General features: G+C 35.3%; 2 long non-coding RNA genes across 2 annotated transcripts; both read right to left on the bottom strand.

The window, feature by feature from the left end:
- Positions 1 to 2,368: 2,368 nt before the first annotated feature.
- LOC139192639 (uncharacterized) lies at positions 2,369 to 3,823 on the bottom strand. Its single transcript, XR_011576870.1, has 2 exons — positions 3,634 to 3,823; positions 2,369 to 3,556 (listed from the first exon to the last, which is right to left on the bottom strand). It is a non-coding gene; the product is annotated as an uncharacterized lncRNA (long non-coding RNA).
- Positions 3,824 to 12,398: 8,575 nt separating this feature from the next.
- Positions 12,399 to 14,641, bottom strand: LOC114822085 (uncharacterized). The gene is made up of 2 exons (XR_003770175.2): positions 14,247 to 14,641; positions 12,399 to 12,536 (listed from the first exon to the last, which is right to left on the bottom strand). It is a non-coding gene; the product is annotated as an uncharacterized lncRNA (long non-coding RNA).
- Between the last annotated feature and the right edge of the window lie 2,569 nt (positions 14,642 to 17,210).

The following is a 17,210-nucleotide window of genomic DNA, read 5'->3' as shown; positions in this document are numbered from 1 at the left end:
GAAAGGAAGAAATCGTTTGGGTTGATGCAGCCACTTCTCGTTCCACAGTGGAAATGGGAAAAATATTACCATGGATTTTGTGTACAAGCTTCCTCGTACATAGAATGGTTATGACAGCATTTGGGTGATAGTTGATCGGCTTACTAAGTCAGCACACTTTATTCCAGTGAGGGAAAAGTATCCATTAAGCCAATTAGCTAAGTTATTCATATCGAAGATTGTGAAGTACCATGGTGTGCCAGTTGATATTATCTCGGACCGAGATCCTTGATTTACTTCTAAGTTCTGGATAGCGTTCCAGGAAGCTCTTGGTACGCGATTACTTTATAGTACGACATATTACCCTCAGACAGACAGACAATCTAAATTGACTATTCAAACATTAGAAGATATGCTGAGATTTTCAATGCTGCAGTTTGGCAATGGTTGGCATGATTGTTTGGATTTTATGGAATTCGCCTACAATAACAGTTACCATTCGAGTATTGGTATGGCACATTTTGAGGCACCCTATGGCAAGTCTTGTCGAAAGCCATTATGCTGGTCAGAAGTTGGCGAAAGAGTTTTGGTGGGCCTGGGGATTGTGGATGAAACTACTTAGAATATTCAGGTAATTAAGTCTAACCTGAAAGCGGCCCAGGATCAACAAAAGAGTATAGTACACAGACATGCCACTGACCGGATATATAATGTAGGTGATTGGGTATTTCTGAAGCTATCACCTTGGAAAGGTGTTATGCGATTTTCAAGAATGAAATTTCAATGCCTTGCTGTTGAAATTTCAACGCCCATTTTCAAGAATGAAATTATCGTCAATACTTTAGGTTTTAAAGCTAGAAGAATATTGCTTCCTACTTAAGAAAAACTACCGCCAATTGGAACACTACATGAGTGTAACATTAGTTCAGCGTCACGATTATTGATTTTCACATTCTCTACACATACAAAATACCTCGAACTAAGAGTATACAATGATACTTCCCAACTCCATTCATATAACAAAACGATTATAATCATTCGAACCATTTCTTGATAGATTAAAGGTAACTCCATATCGATACTCGTATTTTCCAACTAAAATAGAATAGGACATGCTGAAAGTGTTTGAGAGTAGATACACAATAGTGCACTCATAGATGCTGATTTAATTTTGCTATTACCGTTGTTAGAAACTTAACTTGTTCCAAAAAGTAAGTGTATTAAGAAGTTCTAAGGTAATGAAGGTTGGACACACTTTTCTACATAGGTGTACCAGTCGGTTTTTAATGAAAATGAAAATTGTTAATTCTAGGTCATAAATATGATGGTTCATCTTTAACGGTTCTACCGCTAAGAAACATAAGCGTTAACATACCACGATGTCTCTACACATCTAACCTCCCAAGAAAACGTCACCATGAATTTCAAATTTATCAATACTATCGAAAATGTAAAAAGGAAACCATAATTGGAGAAAGGACAACACTTAAGCTAACCGATAATCGATAACCTCAACAAAACTAAGAATATCTTAAATCTCTCATAAAGCTTGGTGAGAATTTCGACCTTCATCCTTAAGACTCTTTTTAGAATGAGAAAAGAATATCATCAAAAAGGCTACTACGAAGTAAGCAGATTAAGGAAAACAACTCGAGTTACAAAGGAGGGGTCGGCTAGACTAACAACTCGAAGTAGAGGATAACAATTTTAATCATCACTTAAAGAAGTTCCTAAAATCTAGGTATGACTCTAAGGTTCAAAGTTCCCAAATAAAAGGCTTGGTTGAATAAATTTTCTAATCAATAAGCTTTATTAATTGAGTTCTTCCAATGGTGTGAGCCACTTGAAAAATACATGGAAATTAGTTTGGTCTGAGGAAGTAGATCAATGATACAATCTCAAATAAAAACTTTGGAATGTGACACCTGAATGTACATCCTCAAAACATACCATAATGTTTCCCTTCACCATGCCACAGACTATAGAGTCTTCACAACTACCTCGATATTCCGTTCACTCAAACACCTTAGCTCTACTTTAGGGCCATCAACTTGTCACCACTCTACATCTTTCCATGATGAGGAAATTCTTCACCTTAAGGCAAAGGACGCTCGCCAACGTGACCTTCTAAAATGTCAGACGAGTAGACAAAACCGCTTAAAACTTAGGAAAAACTAATATATTTTTCGTATTCGACGAGATGGAAAAATTCAAGCATCCGGTTAAGAACCAAAAATGCTCACATCATGCATGTGATGAATGCAATACTGCCCAACTTATGCTCTAATACCAAACTGACACACCCCGATCCGGAATGTCCACTAGGACCCCAAATCGAGCCATGCTGGCCGACACCTGGAAGGTGATGAAGCCATAAAGTGTGATAATGTAAAAAAAATTGTGAATGAATTAAAATCTAAAATTTCATAAGTACATGAGTGTGCGATGAGCGGGTCTGGACCCATTTCACGTGTGAATTAAAATCTAAAATTTCATAAGTACATGAGTGTGCGATGAGCGGGTTTGGACCCATTTCACGCGTGATACAAAGCATAAGTAAAGTACAGTAAGGTAAGATAATGATTATACCATCAAAAGAAGCCACCTACACTGGGAAGTGCCCCGAATCCTCGTCGATACGGAACTCTATTGCTAGAACCTGGAGGGGTACAAAAACAAAAAATGTGAGTGAGTGAAACAAAACTCTTCAAACCAATTCCAACTACCAAAGATAGTAGCCCCTCGTCGCAATACCTGTTTAATTTCCCAGAAAATAATAGGCGTGTCTATAAATCAAAACCATAACCAAAATGATAGTCTTACAGTTATGTTACATCAAATATCTTAATAGGAATAAGTAACCCAAGTGAAATAAACCAATAGGAAATGGCAAGTTAGCTAGATCCACCCATCATGTACGGTTGAATCAATATCTCATTCCATATATGCTAGCATCTCATCACATATCTCATTATAAATATATGCTAGCATCTCATCATATATCATCACATATATGCTAGCATTTCATCACATATTTCATCATAAACATATGCTAGCATCTCATCATAAATATATGCTAGTATCTCATCATATATCATCACATATATGCTAGCAATTCATCACATATCTCATCATAAATATATGCTAGCATCTCATCATATATCATCACATATATGCTAGCATTTCATCAAATATCTGATCATAAATATATGCTAGCATCTCATCATATATCATCACTTATATGCTAGCATTTCATCACATATCTCATCATAAATATATGCTAGCAACTAGCATCTCATCATAAATATATGCTAGCATCTCATCATATATCATCACATATATGCTAGCATTTCATTACATATCTCATCATAAATATATGCAAGCATCTCATCATATATCATCACATATATGCTAGCATTTCATCACATATCTCATCATAAATATATGCTAGCATCTCATCATATATCATCACATATATGCTAGCATTTCATCAAATATCTCATCATAAATATATGCTAGCATCTCATCATATATCATCACATATACTAGCTTATTAGTCAGAGTCACCTCTAGTGACCTGTACGACTTATCCGTATCTCCTTATATACCTTATTAATCATTGCTAGTATATAAGTTAGAGTCACTTATAGTGACCTGTACGACTTTATTTATATCTCCTCATATATCTCATTGATGTGAAAAATAAGTTAACACACAAAATTAAACCCTCTTTTTATCAATTGTAGTAAAGTATGTAAGTAGGGATCGTTCTAGGCCGGGGATTAGGAGGGATTGCTAAATCACTTGGAAACTGACTTGAAAACGTAAAAACAAAGTTTAAAACACTAACTAGACTCAAAGAATGCAAAACTATACTTTAAAACACTAAAACAAACCAAAAGACTCAAAACAGCCCCTAAACACTCAAAACTACCTTAAACACACAATATGGGCAATTTTGGGACTCTAACACAAACTTGGACGAATTTTGGTTTTCTAATGAACTAAAACACTTAAAAACATAATCTAAGACAAGTTCTAATTAATATGACTCAAAGAAATAAGATGGGGATGATTTTGGACGAAAATAATTAAATTAAGACAAGAACAAAGTAAACAAATTCTTAGACAAATTTAAGTGAATCAAAACAGATTGTAAAATGAATTTGAATGAACTTATGGATGGAAGGCTAGCTAGGAGGTTCTTCTCCACACATGTCACACATGCATACAAAACGATTTCCAGTTGCTTTTCGATAAGCTATGAATACTCAACGCCCCAAATTAACCATGAATTGCACTAATTAACCCTCAGTTTTTCCACAAGTTATTGGATTGGATGATTGCATACGACAACCCAAGACATTCCCTACAAGTTCCCTACATGAATTGCATAATAGAGATACAAGCAAGAATCATTAAGTTCTATGAAAAACATAAGCATTGACGAGGCACTCGTTACTATGATTTGCATGAAACTTATGCCAAGAATTTACTTAACGTGATTGTGACTAGCAACCTTCACTACTTGTGAATATAAGTTCATAACGATTAGGTGAAACTCCCTTATATTCTAGCGTTATATTCATGCATGAAAATTAAGCGTGCACTCTCAACCAACATACACAAATCATTTTTTATACGATCGGATAAGTAAATTGAATTCACAACTTATGAATCACAACTGGATGTAATCAAATCATATTGCAAGTATGAACATGGTTTCGAATCACCCCCTAACTAAGAGGGGTTTAGTTCCTCATACTCACAAAGCAAAGATACATAAAATTAGACATTGAAATCAAAGGAAAGAAAACACCTAAAATGCTCCAACTTGGGTAGCAAGTGCATCCAAGAATTCTCCTTCGCTTGCTTGCGGCAGATTGCTTTGTGGACGGATTTTTGGGTAGTTTTATGATGTAGAATGGATGGGGAATGGTATGGAAAGGTTTAGGGTAAGTGTGGAGGAGTGTTTGAGGGTTGGAGGGTGGTGGAGAGCTAGGCAAAGAGGGTGGAAGAAGGTGGAGTGGCTGTTATGTTTTCTAGGCACTAGAATGGTGTTTTTGGGGTGTTTTGCTACCTAGGGTGAGTATGGACGAATTTCTGTGATGAATGGTGAATACGAGAGTGTGAACCCTTTGCCAAGGGGTGTAAACATGTATATATAGGCCCCAAAAACCTTAGAGAATCAGGTTAGGCTAGGGAGAATGCACGGCAAAGAGTGTATGTGGTGTGCAATGGTCCAAGGGTGAAAATGAAGTGATGATGCAAAGTGTGAAGGGTAAAATGGAGTGGTCTTGTAGCTAGGGAGCATGAATGATTGTGTACATTGCATAGAGATGGAAAGGGAGGTGAAAATGTGTCAATAAATGGGCCAAAGGTGCAGCAACATGTGGTACACAAGGCATGGGATTCCAAATGTGAATGATGGAGCATCAATTGGTGCATGTTATGGTTGTGAAAGTTGTATAAAATTTTGTGGGTGAAGGGAACAAGAGGTATCAAGCAATTAAGTGTAATAATTAAATGAATTGAAGCATGAAATCAGAAATTATGTAGGGGACAAGAGTGATCAAGCATGGCATGGGAATCCAAAGGGAATTCTATGTTGTTTTGCATGGCAATGAAGGCAAGTTGGGGTGACAAATTTTTGGGCTGAGTTCTTCATCTTTTGGACCATAATTCTTCACAATCTTGGCCTCTTTAGTTCTCAAATTCGTCCATCCACTTTGGCCCAAATATGTGACATGCATTCCAAGCTCCATTTTGCTCCAAAATGCTCCAAAATGCATCTTCTTGCCTACTTTGTCCATAAAATCTGAAAACACACGAAAATGACTTTAAACATTAAAATAACTAAGGAAACACGACATAAATGCACAAGAACAAGCCAACTAAGTCGCATAAATATGCTCCTATCACTCATCAATATACTAGCCGGAGTCACCTCACGTGACCTGTACGGCTGAGTCAATATCTCATCAACTTGCAAGTCAATTAATATCTCATTAACATACTCGCTACCATCACTATCATCAACAAGTACTCACCTGAAGCTTACATGGGCATCCGCAGCATCATTTAGCACTTCGAAGCATCCACAATAATTAGGTTCAGGTAATACACATAAATATGTCATGATGCAATCTAAAACTCAACCATAACATAGTATTTTCAAGTATATATATATATATATATATATAACATGGCGTGAAATGCATAATCCGTAATGCCCTACTCCCGAACTACTTATTTTTGGAGATAATTATGAATGATAAGCCCAACTAGATACTAGTTTAATTAACTATCATTACTTACGTTTCCTTACTTCAAATTCCTGATTATTCATACATTGATTTATGACCAATATTTAACCACAAAATCATAAGGTTAAATTTTATATTTTCCATCAATGTCCCTCACATTACTCAATTCCCTAAACAAGGCTATTGTCTCAGTTATTTAGTCTCATTTATTGTATGGCTGCATCTAACGTCTCGTTAGACTGCCTATGTACCCTAAATAAGGATCAAGCCATTCGTAGTTCACAATAACTAGTTGTCATGCATAATTCACTTTAGAAGCATTTGTGGAACTATCAATTATATACCTATGATAAAAGGAAAAGATCCACTCACCTAGAGTCCACGCTATGATTCTCTAGCATGCGCATCGAGACGTCCCCAAAGATTGGCGCCTATAACAATTATCGGATCACATCTCAGAACTCTTATTAATAGAATACGAAATTCACATAAGGCACATCCTCAAGGACATTCTAAAATAGTTTGAGACTCATTGACCACAAGTCAACTGTCGATCTTTGATCAACGATAGGGTCTACAACCCTGTATAACTCGATCCAGAAGATCCGCATATCGGATTTTCAATCCGTAACTTCCAAATATACACATTATGCTTCTAAAATAACATACTAAAATTTCATTACGATCCAACGGTCGGATCTCGACCAATTGCCCAAAACCAAGTGGTGGTTAACATTTATTTTATAAACTTACACATCCAATTCGAGAAGATCCGTACGTCGGATTCCCAATCTGTAAGTTTCTATGGTCCTCAAATATTACGTACTATAATGTATTAAAATTTGGTGACAATCCAACGGTCAGATCGTCGATTACTATTCTAATCAAGTGGTGAACCTAAATGGGACTTTGCCGGATTCTGCAGATTTTGCAGATTTCCTGGGTGATCTTTAGAACTCCATATCTCACTTGTTTCTCACCAAATTCAACCCATAATATACCAAATCAAAGATAGAGATATTTATAACAAGATTATACCAGGTTGGAGTCCAAATGGTGTCCAGAGGTGGCTGGAAAATGGTCTGAAACACGGCTGTCCGCGGGAAAACTGGTAACTCGCCGGAATTTCTGGGCAACCATTCAATGTCCATAACTTTGTCAATACTCAACGAAAACAAGTGATTCAAAAACAAAAATCATAGTTCTCGACGAGAGAAAGAGATTGATACCTTACAAAATGACTATCTTGCCGTGATTTGGCTGTAAAACGCCTCGAAAGTGGCGGAGGTGGCCGGAAACTGGGCAAACTTTAAATCATTATAACTTTCTCATTTCTCCACCAAATCACACGATCCATACATGAAAATTCATCTACACAACATGAGGAATCGATTTATACCTGTGGCCAAGTTCAATTTGGCCAGAAAAGGCTCCAATTTCACTTAAACCCATCGGAACCCTATAAAGGGTGTGCTTCGATTCGATTTCTTTGGTGTTCCAACACCCCCCATAACTGGTTGGGTCTTGTTCCTGGGTCCAAGGGAAGTTGATTAAGGGTGATGGTGGGTGGTAGAACTCGCTGGATGGTAGGATAGCCGTGGAACCCACCCGCGAACTCGGTGAAGTTCTTCGTGAATTTTGGCCTAAAACCCCTCAATCTTGGGTGGATATGGTAAAGGAGAGGTTACATAAGAGATTTCAGGTGATGGATGGGTGTATTTGGCCTGAAAAAAATGGTGGAAGAGGCCGGAAATTACCCCAGCCGAATGGGATGGGTTTATGGGTGCACGGGTCACCCTGTTTTCCCTTTTTTTTTTTTTTTTTTGATTGGCTGATGCAAAATGGGCTTGGTGAAGTCTGATTGGGTGCTATTTGAAATGAAATAATTTGATTGGTGGCCACTCCCACAAGGTGGGAGTTCTAATCATTTAAACTAAACTTTAACTAACCAATTTCAAAAGTCCGTAACTATACCGTTATAATCCGGACTCGCAAACAGTTTTCGCCTATGCATTCGTACCATACTATACAAATATGCCAAAAGAATAAGTCATACGTTCCTCTAGACGACGGTCAACAAAAATCAAAGTCCTCACCTCCATGGCATTTCGTCAATTCACACTTTTAAAATTTATAAAATTATAAAATTTGAGACGGGTTGTCACAATAATTGTTATAGTTTTTAGGGGTATAAATTGTTAAATTAATATATATAATTATTATAGTATTTTTTTCGAGTGATGATAGGAGCATTTTTATGCGACTTAATTGGCTTGTTCTCATGCATTTATGTTATTTTTCCTTAGTTAGTTTAGTGTTTAAAGTCATTTTCGTGCAATTTCAGGTTTTATTGTCAAAGTATGCAAAAAGGAGCAATTTGGAACATTCTAGAGCATTTTTGGGCCAAGATTGGATTGTGCAAGCATGGAGGCATGAGGATGGACGAATTTGAAGACAAAAGAGGCTATGAACATGCTAAAAATCTGGTGAAACAAATACAAGTTGCAAGAAGGGATAAATTTCTAGAAGTATTGACCAAAACTTCACTCAAAACCAAGAAATTCTTCAATGCCGTGGGCATTGATTCACTTTCACCAGAAATTTGAGTGATGATGCAATGCTTAAATCACCATGACATGTGAGTGGATGATGCAATGCTTAAGTCACCATGACATGTGAATGGATGACTCAATACCTAACCCACCAACAATTCCCACTCTTGCCGTGCTCACCTACTCAATTCCACCAGAATTTTGTGTTAAACAAGTCCATCCTTTTCCTATAAATACCATGGTAGCAACCTCATTCAAATCATCCAGAAATTAACCATTCTCCAAGCCTTGCCTTGCCTCTCCCTACATATCTAAACTCCTTCCCATCCATTCCTCCACATAACCAACCCTTCAAAACATCACTCCAACCTTGTGTTGCAACAAAGAAGAAGAGGAAAGTTCTTGTACGTGCTTGCTATCCAACATGGATCGTTGGAACGTTTAGGTGTTTTCTTTCTTTTGTTTTCAATGTATAATTCTATTTATCTTTGTTTTGTGAACATGAGGAACTAAACCCCTATTTAGTTAGGGGGAAGTTTGAAGCCATGAACATGCTTGTGATATGAATTAATTTCTTCCAATTGTGATTTGATAAGTTGTGATTGCAATTCAATTATCTATTTTCTTCATAACTGATTCTTGTATGTTTATTAAGGATGCATACTTAGTTTTCATACATGAATTAGATGCTAGAATATAAATGAGTTTCACCTAATTGTTACAAGTTTATATTCATGAGTAGTGAAGGTTGCTTGTCACAATCGCATTAATTGAATTCTTGACAAACGTATCATGCATTCATAGTTACAATTGCCTCGTCAACACTTATGATTTTCATTGAACGTAATGATCTCTGATTGTATCTCTATTATGCATTCATATAGGGGACTTTTAGAGAATAATTTGGATTGTCGCATGCATTCATCCAATTCAATAAGTAAAGGAAAATCTGAGGGTTAATTTGTGCATCACGGTCAATCTGGGGTGTTGAGCATCATAGTTTATTGAAAAGCAATTGGAAATTGATTCATGTACAAGTGTGTCATGTGTGAAGAACGAACCTCTAACTAATCCATCCATCATCTTATTTCTCAAATTCATTTTATAATCTGCCTACTTAAAAATCTATTTAAGTTTTAGTTTATTTGTTTTACTTTCAACTTCACCAAACCCAAATCCCCCTTTTACTTTCTTGTTTTAAAAGTCTTTGGTTTACATTTTTAACTTTGTTTCTTTTTGTTTTTGAGTCAGTTTAGAGGTTTTAGCAAGCCCTCCTAATCCCCGGTTTAGAACGATACCCTACTTACATCTATACTACAATTGTCAAAAAGAGGGTTTAATTTGTGTGCTTATAATATTTCGCATCAGGTGATAAAATTATAAAATTAATATTTTGCTTATTGTGTATCGTGTTACCCACGTGTATACCCAAACCAACCCGTTATCTCAATAGGTGCTTATCGGGTTACCCGATAACGACCTAATTCGTTATCGTGTCAACCCGAATACCTGTTAATTTCGTGTTGTGTTGTGTCGGGTTATCGGGTCCTGTCAGGAATTGCCATGCCTAATCTTTATCCGATTGAGAAAATGATTAAAGGGATGAGACAATATTTCATATAACGGACATCGCTGAAAGAGTTTGTCCCTCAACGGACATCTGCTTATGTCAACCAATAGGATTGGCATGAGGCGGAGATGACTGCAAAGGAATCTCTTGAGTTTGCAAGACGATGTCAGGGTGTTGGTTCCAAATATGGGAATGAGAATCCTCTTAGGATCCTTTTTGTGAGGATCCTAGGGATTATTTAATCGTGTCCGTTTATCGTACATCGTGCGATCAGTTTTCGTCAGGTACTGTTTGTGTTTTATTTTAAATAAAAAGTTCAAAATGATTTCTAATCTCACAATGTACGATAAACAGACACGATTAAATGATCTCCAGGATCCTCAAAAAAAGTATTCGAAGAGGATCCTCATTCCAAATATGGTAAGTTTTGTCACATGTTTGAGTATGAATCGTTCTGTTTTTTTTAAAAAAAAAAACAAATGATAGTATTTACACTAGAAAGGTGGGGTAGTGGGCTAAAGCCTTACAATGAGCTTTCCATAATAATGTGGCTCTAACATATTTAAGACAAAAACAAATTTACCGCATTATCAAATTACTACATAAAAAAATGTATAGCCTTAATATAGAGCCTAAAAGGTATATGTCCCCTCATTAGGAGATAATCTTTTTTAGAGCCCCAAAGATTTCTCAAAGCTCTAAAATGGGCTTTATCCACCACTTTTGCAGCATCACATATAGGGATAGTTCGGCTTCTTTTGGTTCGATTTTTTGTCAAAACCGTAACCAAACCGAAACTTCGGTTCTATTCAATTTTCTTTTGGTTTTGTTCGGTTCGGTTTTGGTTTTTTTTTATTTTATAAAACTCGATCTTTTTTTAATATGAAATTGAGAAAAGAGGCTTGGATTGGTAAACTACTAATAAGAAAAGGGGGAAAGTAGAAAATGGGAAGGTAGTTGTACATATACAAGATCATATAAACCAATCATATTCTATCAACAACCTCAACTGCAAAGAAAAATGATCACTGTATCCATTTAAAAAGCAAACAAATAAATAAGCTCTTCCAAGTTCTAAAGCCTTCCAAAACTTTCTTTTATAACCAATGAAATATCTTCTCTAATTGAACCAAGTATGCTTCTTCAAAAAGCCCCAGGCTTAGTTTCAAACTTGGCAACAAAGTTTCACAAAAGAAACATCATGGACATACATTCATAAAGTGTAAAGGGATTCGGTTCGGTTTCCGAACCTCCAAAATTGAAACCAAACCAATAAGGTTCAGTTCGGTTTTTTTTCAGTTTCGATTCGATGTTCGGTCTAATGTTTTTGGTTTTCGAGTTTTTGAACCCACCCCTAATCATATAGAGTCTCTCATCGGGGATGCTCTTAATAGAACTTGCAAGAAGAGAAAAGTGTACTAAGATAATACCCGACGATGATCTTGATATATTCATTAAGATATTTGCAATTGTTATATATGTCAATTCCGTTGTATATGAATTGATTGCTGACACAATCTGGTGCTGATTTCTGGTTGTGTTGCTTATACAGAGAACGCTCTGCTTCTTTAGCTAACAACCTATCTTCCTTTGTTTCAGACATAACAAATAGTTGGTTGAAAACCTAAGCAAGGCAAGCGCCAATTCGAAGATTTAAACTTTACAACCAAGTACTCTCAATCATTTGTCGAACAATTTCTCACTTGTCTTTGGAAGAAAAATCTGTCTTACTGTCGGAACCCTCAGTACACTGCAGTTCGCTTCTTTTACACTGTCATCATCTCGTTAATGTTGGGAGCAATTTTTTGGAGATTTGGAGCTAAGAGGTTTCCTTCTTTTTTTTAATCGTTTGATTTTATTACAACTCTAATAGATTTCGAGCTAAGATGACTATCTGTACCATTAGGTTTTATATACGACATAAATTTACTTTCATCCCCAACAACTTTGTAGAAGAAACCTTCTTCAAAAATCACCATCTTGACCGACTTATATCCCAATTAAGCCTAAAACGTCAAATTGGCAGTAATGTGCAGTCAATATTCTTTTATTTGCCACGATCAAATGGCTTAGAATTAAATTATGGAATTTTGACACAATTATCTTCAAAGACTCACGAATCCAGAATTACTCCAAAATTCCTTCATTTTGTATGATCATCCACATGTCCTACAATTGAAATAGAGAGCAAAATATTAAAATTCTCTCAAATAACCAACAAATTATAAGTAAGATTAGGGTAAAATATGGAATAATATCGACTCATCACAGTCCATCTTGAATAATTGTTTTTAATTATGCTTTCAAATTGGGTCTATTCTCGAATCATTTTGTTTATTATGTGGTTGTTGCCACTCAAATGCTCTGGAATTTCAACCTAAAATAATGCATTATTGATAGTTGAATAGCTATAATCACGACAAATATGTCATTATTATAATCTTTTGGGTAGTCTCTGTCCCTTCGCGTTCGTTTCTTTCCTTTTTTTATTCTTTCTCTCTCTCTCTCACTGCAACTTACAGGCCAGCAGTGAAGAAATTCAACTATAAGTAGTCGATTTTGTTCACCGTCATCCTAACAACTCTCTCATACTTTGATCCAAATCAAAAGTGAACGCAAGTAGTCAAAATAAAATGTTTGGTGAGTACTATAAACTATATGGAGGTTTATTTTAGTTTAGCAGATTGATTACTAAGTATTTGAACACACAACGGTACTTTGAAATTTATAAGATCTCAACTGAAATATGAATTACAAGATTTCCTTATGTATTAGACCAATTTGGTTTGAGCATAATTGAATTGTTTGATTTGAGAATGAATGGTCTTGATAACTTGGATTCATATAAGATTTAAGGTTTACACTTATTTTCATTGTTAAATCATATATATATATATATATATATATATATTGTTTTCTCATTTTTATTGAACCTGTCACTTATTGACGTTGACAACTTCCATTTTTTTTCCAATTTGTAATGGAGCAATGAAAACACCTACACAAGAAGAAAGAAGAGAAAGAAGGAAGTTTTGAAATGCAATGAAAGATGATGTGGGGACTTGCAATGATAGAGTTGTATAACTATTTTGCGGCATATATGGGTATGAGTAACCAGGGATGTGTAATCCCATGAGTACTGAGACCAATTTTTGAAAAGTTGATTCGTCAAATAATTTGTTGTATAAAGGTTGTTAAAATACATTTTACAATAAGCACTTCATTCCCTCCTAGACACCTACTTTGGCATCTATTTTGGCTTTTTATTGTAAATAAGGTTGTAAATAGATTTCCACCTGTATATTATACAAGTATTATCTATCATACATATATTTAGAACTTTCTACGTGTTTATACGATTTTACAACTCTTAACATTGCGTGGCCACTCTCACTAGTTTAATTCTAAAACCTACAAACACTAACAATTACAAAATAAAAAAGTTTAGAACATTTATAATAAATAAGTTAATTAAATGTGTTTCTTGTGTGATAGAAACAGAGATGAATAAGAGAGAGAGAGAGAGATACAAATAGAGATGAAGAAAGAGAAAAAGGTAAAGAATGAAAGAAAATCCAATCGAGTTGGATACAAATTTGTTTACAACTCTCTAATTTCCGTATGTGCGAGAACTAATAGCGACCATCGTAAAGGCTTTAAGTAAAAGCAACCTATTCCCTAACATGAACCAACAAAACTGCATTGCCCAATACATGCGAGAACTAAAAGTGACCATCATAAAGACTCTAATTAGAAGAAATCCATTCCCCAGTATGAACCGAAATACAGTTATAATATCACAGAGAATCAAATATGTACAATCTACTTACAGTGAACTTTGGCAAACTAATTCATTTCACACATTCATATGATACATACCTGAGAACGATTATTCCCACCACCATAGCTTTGTTGCTTTGGTATGTGTTTTCACTGAGAAGAAAAGGAAGCATCATTATTCAATTTAGTCCCAATATACGTAAGGACGATTATAATAGTACAGAGAATAAAAACGCATAAATTAGCAAAGACTCTACTATTCTAATCCTAATCAGTTCATGAGCACATATATAACTAATGTGCCCTGTCTCCCATTATAACTAAAATCACCCCCAAATAACACCAGCCAGCCATACAAAGCCACCGGTCACATCAAATATCAGCCGTGATTTAAGTAACCAAATTCAGTGAACAGAGTTCAGATAATGAAATTCAAATAAGTCAAAATAATAGAAAGTCTTGGCAGGACAAAAATCAATAAAATACATAGAATAATTAAGAAAGAATTGGAAAATTATAACTAATGTGCCTTGCCTCCAATTCCAAATAACACCAGCCAGCCATACAAAGCCACCGGCCCAAATATCAGGCGCGATTTAGGTAACCAAATTCAGAGAACAGAGTTCAGATAATGAAATTCAAATAAGTCAAAATAGTAGAAAGTCTTGGCAAGACAAAAATCAATAAACTACATAGACTAATGAAGAAAGAATTGGAAAATTTTCAAACTACTAACCCTACAATGTCTCACCCACACAACACCATATCACATTTATCTCCGCCGCCAGCACCAAATACAAATAATTTGAAAACCTAATGGAAAAAGCACGATTAATCAGAAAATGGATTATTATAAACAAAAACTCCCTAAAGCCAAAAAAACAAAATCCATTGAAATAAAAATCTACAAAAATAAATTTGCAAAAGGGATGGTAAAAAAAATTATTGATGAGGGACTGAATGTAGATGAGACTTCTCCTTTAACTCTTGAAGATCAATGCTATCAACGTGGGTGTCAAGAAGAGGAAGAGAGCAGTTTCATTTCCTATAAAAAAATGAAGAAACAGAGCATTAACAAACAAACGCACGAATCTCAAAGGAAATTGGTAAGAAATAATCCCAATTGAGAAATTAATCAAAAACCATAGATGAAAATTCAGAAACTCAACAATGATTCTAAACAGAACCTTGAGTACCCGCAATGTTTTTTTAACCAATTCAACCAAATCTTTAAACGAAAGAAAGAAAGAAGAGAACCCAGTTGATGAAAAGCCTTAAAGAATCATGTGGTAACCTATTGAGCCTCTTATTGTAATACTGAGATGATAAACATGCTATAATTTGTGTTATATTAAGATGATAAACATGCTATAATTTGTCTGAATCAAAATTCATTTTCAATCCTTTTCTGCTTGAGAGGATTTAAAAATCCCCATGTTCTAAATTTTCAGAATCTCTAATCACTGAAGAATTACACTATATAGTAAATAAATTTGAAGAAAAGCATCAAAGTTGTATATGAAAAACTTTAAGAAGAACGATCACAACTCACACGGTTGTGGGGATTTCTAGATTGCTCCCAATATATTGTGTGGATATCCAAAACCGTAAGAAACTGAGAACTGTACTACTCAATATTCAGGTACGGGCTCAGGTTCAACTGTGGAAATTCCTTGTCCGATCTAATTTGTTTGAATCAAAATTCCATTTGAAATCAATGCGACAAACAAACTTAATACATAATTCAAAAGGTGGTGTACCTGATTTTGAAAAGCCCCTTGCATGCAGAGCACAAAACCTAGGTTTAGCAATGGTGAATGTAGCAGAGACAAAATTAAAACCAATTGTAATCAAAATGAAACCCCAACTAAACACTCGGGGTATTCCAATGTCCTTTCCCAGCAAATTAATTAGAGATGGACCAAATTAGTGATATGAATTGGTGAAAATTGGATGAAGAATAATTAAATTGGATGAAGAATTGGTAAAAGCATGCATTTTGTTGAATGAAAAGTTGTAATCAAAAGCTAAATAGTACCGAAAGTTAGGGTTAGGGATTTGCACAAAATGGAAAACTTACTTAAATATTGTGATCGGGAGAGAGAGGATCAACGGCCAGGAGACTGGGCTCCTGAAAGTGGACGTCCGGGATCGAAGGTGTGAAGAAGGATGAGTTCCAAGCCGCGTCCCGGAGTCTGGTTCCGAAAATTGGGCTCTTTTCAATTATTCATTTGTATATAGTGGTGGTATGTGGGTAGTTATTGTGTAACCTTCAACTGAACTCATATGGTGGGAATCATAAACTGCTATCTAGTTTTGATCGTGGGAATCATCAAATTGTCTGGTTTCGATCGTGGGAAGTTGAAGTAGAACTGATAAACTCAGAATTGTCTATTCTTTTTCACTTTCCTCCCGCGTTTCAAATTCTGGAGTTAATGTTTTTACTATTTTTTCCCTCTTTTGGTATTAAATCCTTGATTTGCACTCTATCATTAAGTAAGGATATTTTAGGAGTATAGAATGTTTCACCAAACTGGGGCTCTCACTTTATATATATATATATTAAAAATTAAGTAAAAGCAAACTGAAGGTAAAAGAAAAAAGAATGTGCTTACAAATTATTCAAGTTATATAAAAATTAAAAGTAAGTAAAAACAAACTGAGGGTGAAAGAAAAAAGAATGTGCTTGAAGATTATTCTAAGTTAACCAATTTCCCAAGCTCAGGGGGAATAGTTCCAGTAAACTGGTTATTCTCTATGATCTTGAAAACATATTATCCTTCTTTGTCGTTACAATATGCTAATCAAAGCTGAGCAAGAACTTAAATTGATGTTTACAAATAATATAAAGTGATAACGAGAGATCAAGCCAGATAAAATAGATTAGTGGAGCCAGGAAATTGGCATGTAGCCCTGAAGCTTATGCCATGCAGTACTCACGTTTGTGTCCCAAACAAAAAGAAAAACAATGTACAAAGTGATATGGGAAAGATAGACTCATAGCCAAAGACTTAGAGTACGGATTTGCATGGTTAAAATGAATTGAATATTTCAATTCAATTT

Source organism: Malus domestica, chromosome 16 (assembly GCF_042453785.1).
Source record: "Malus domestica chromosome 16, GDT2T_hap1".
NCBI classification, from domain to species: Eukaryota; Viridiplantae; Streptophyta; class Magnoliopsida; order Rosales; family Rosaceae; genus Malus; species Malus domestica.
This window is presented reverse-complemented; position numbering and strand designations above follow the sequence as displayed.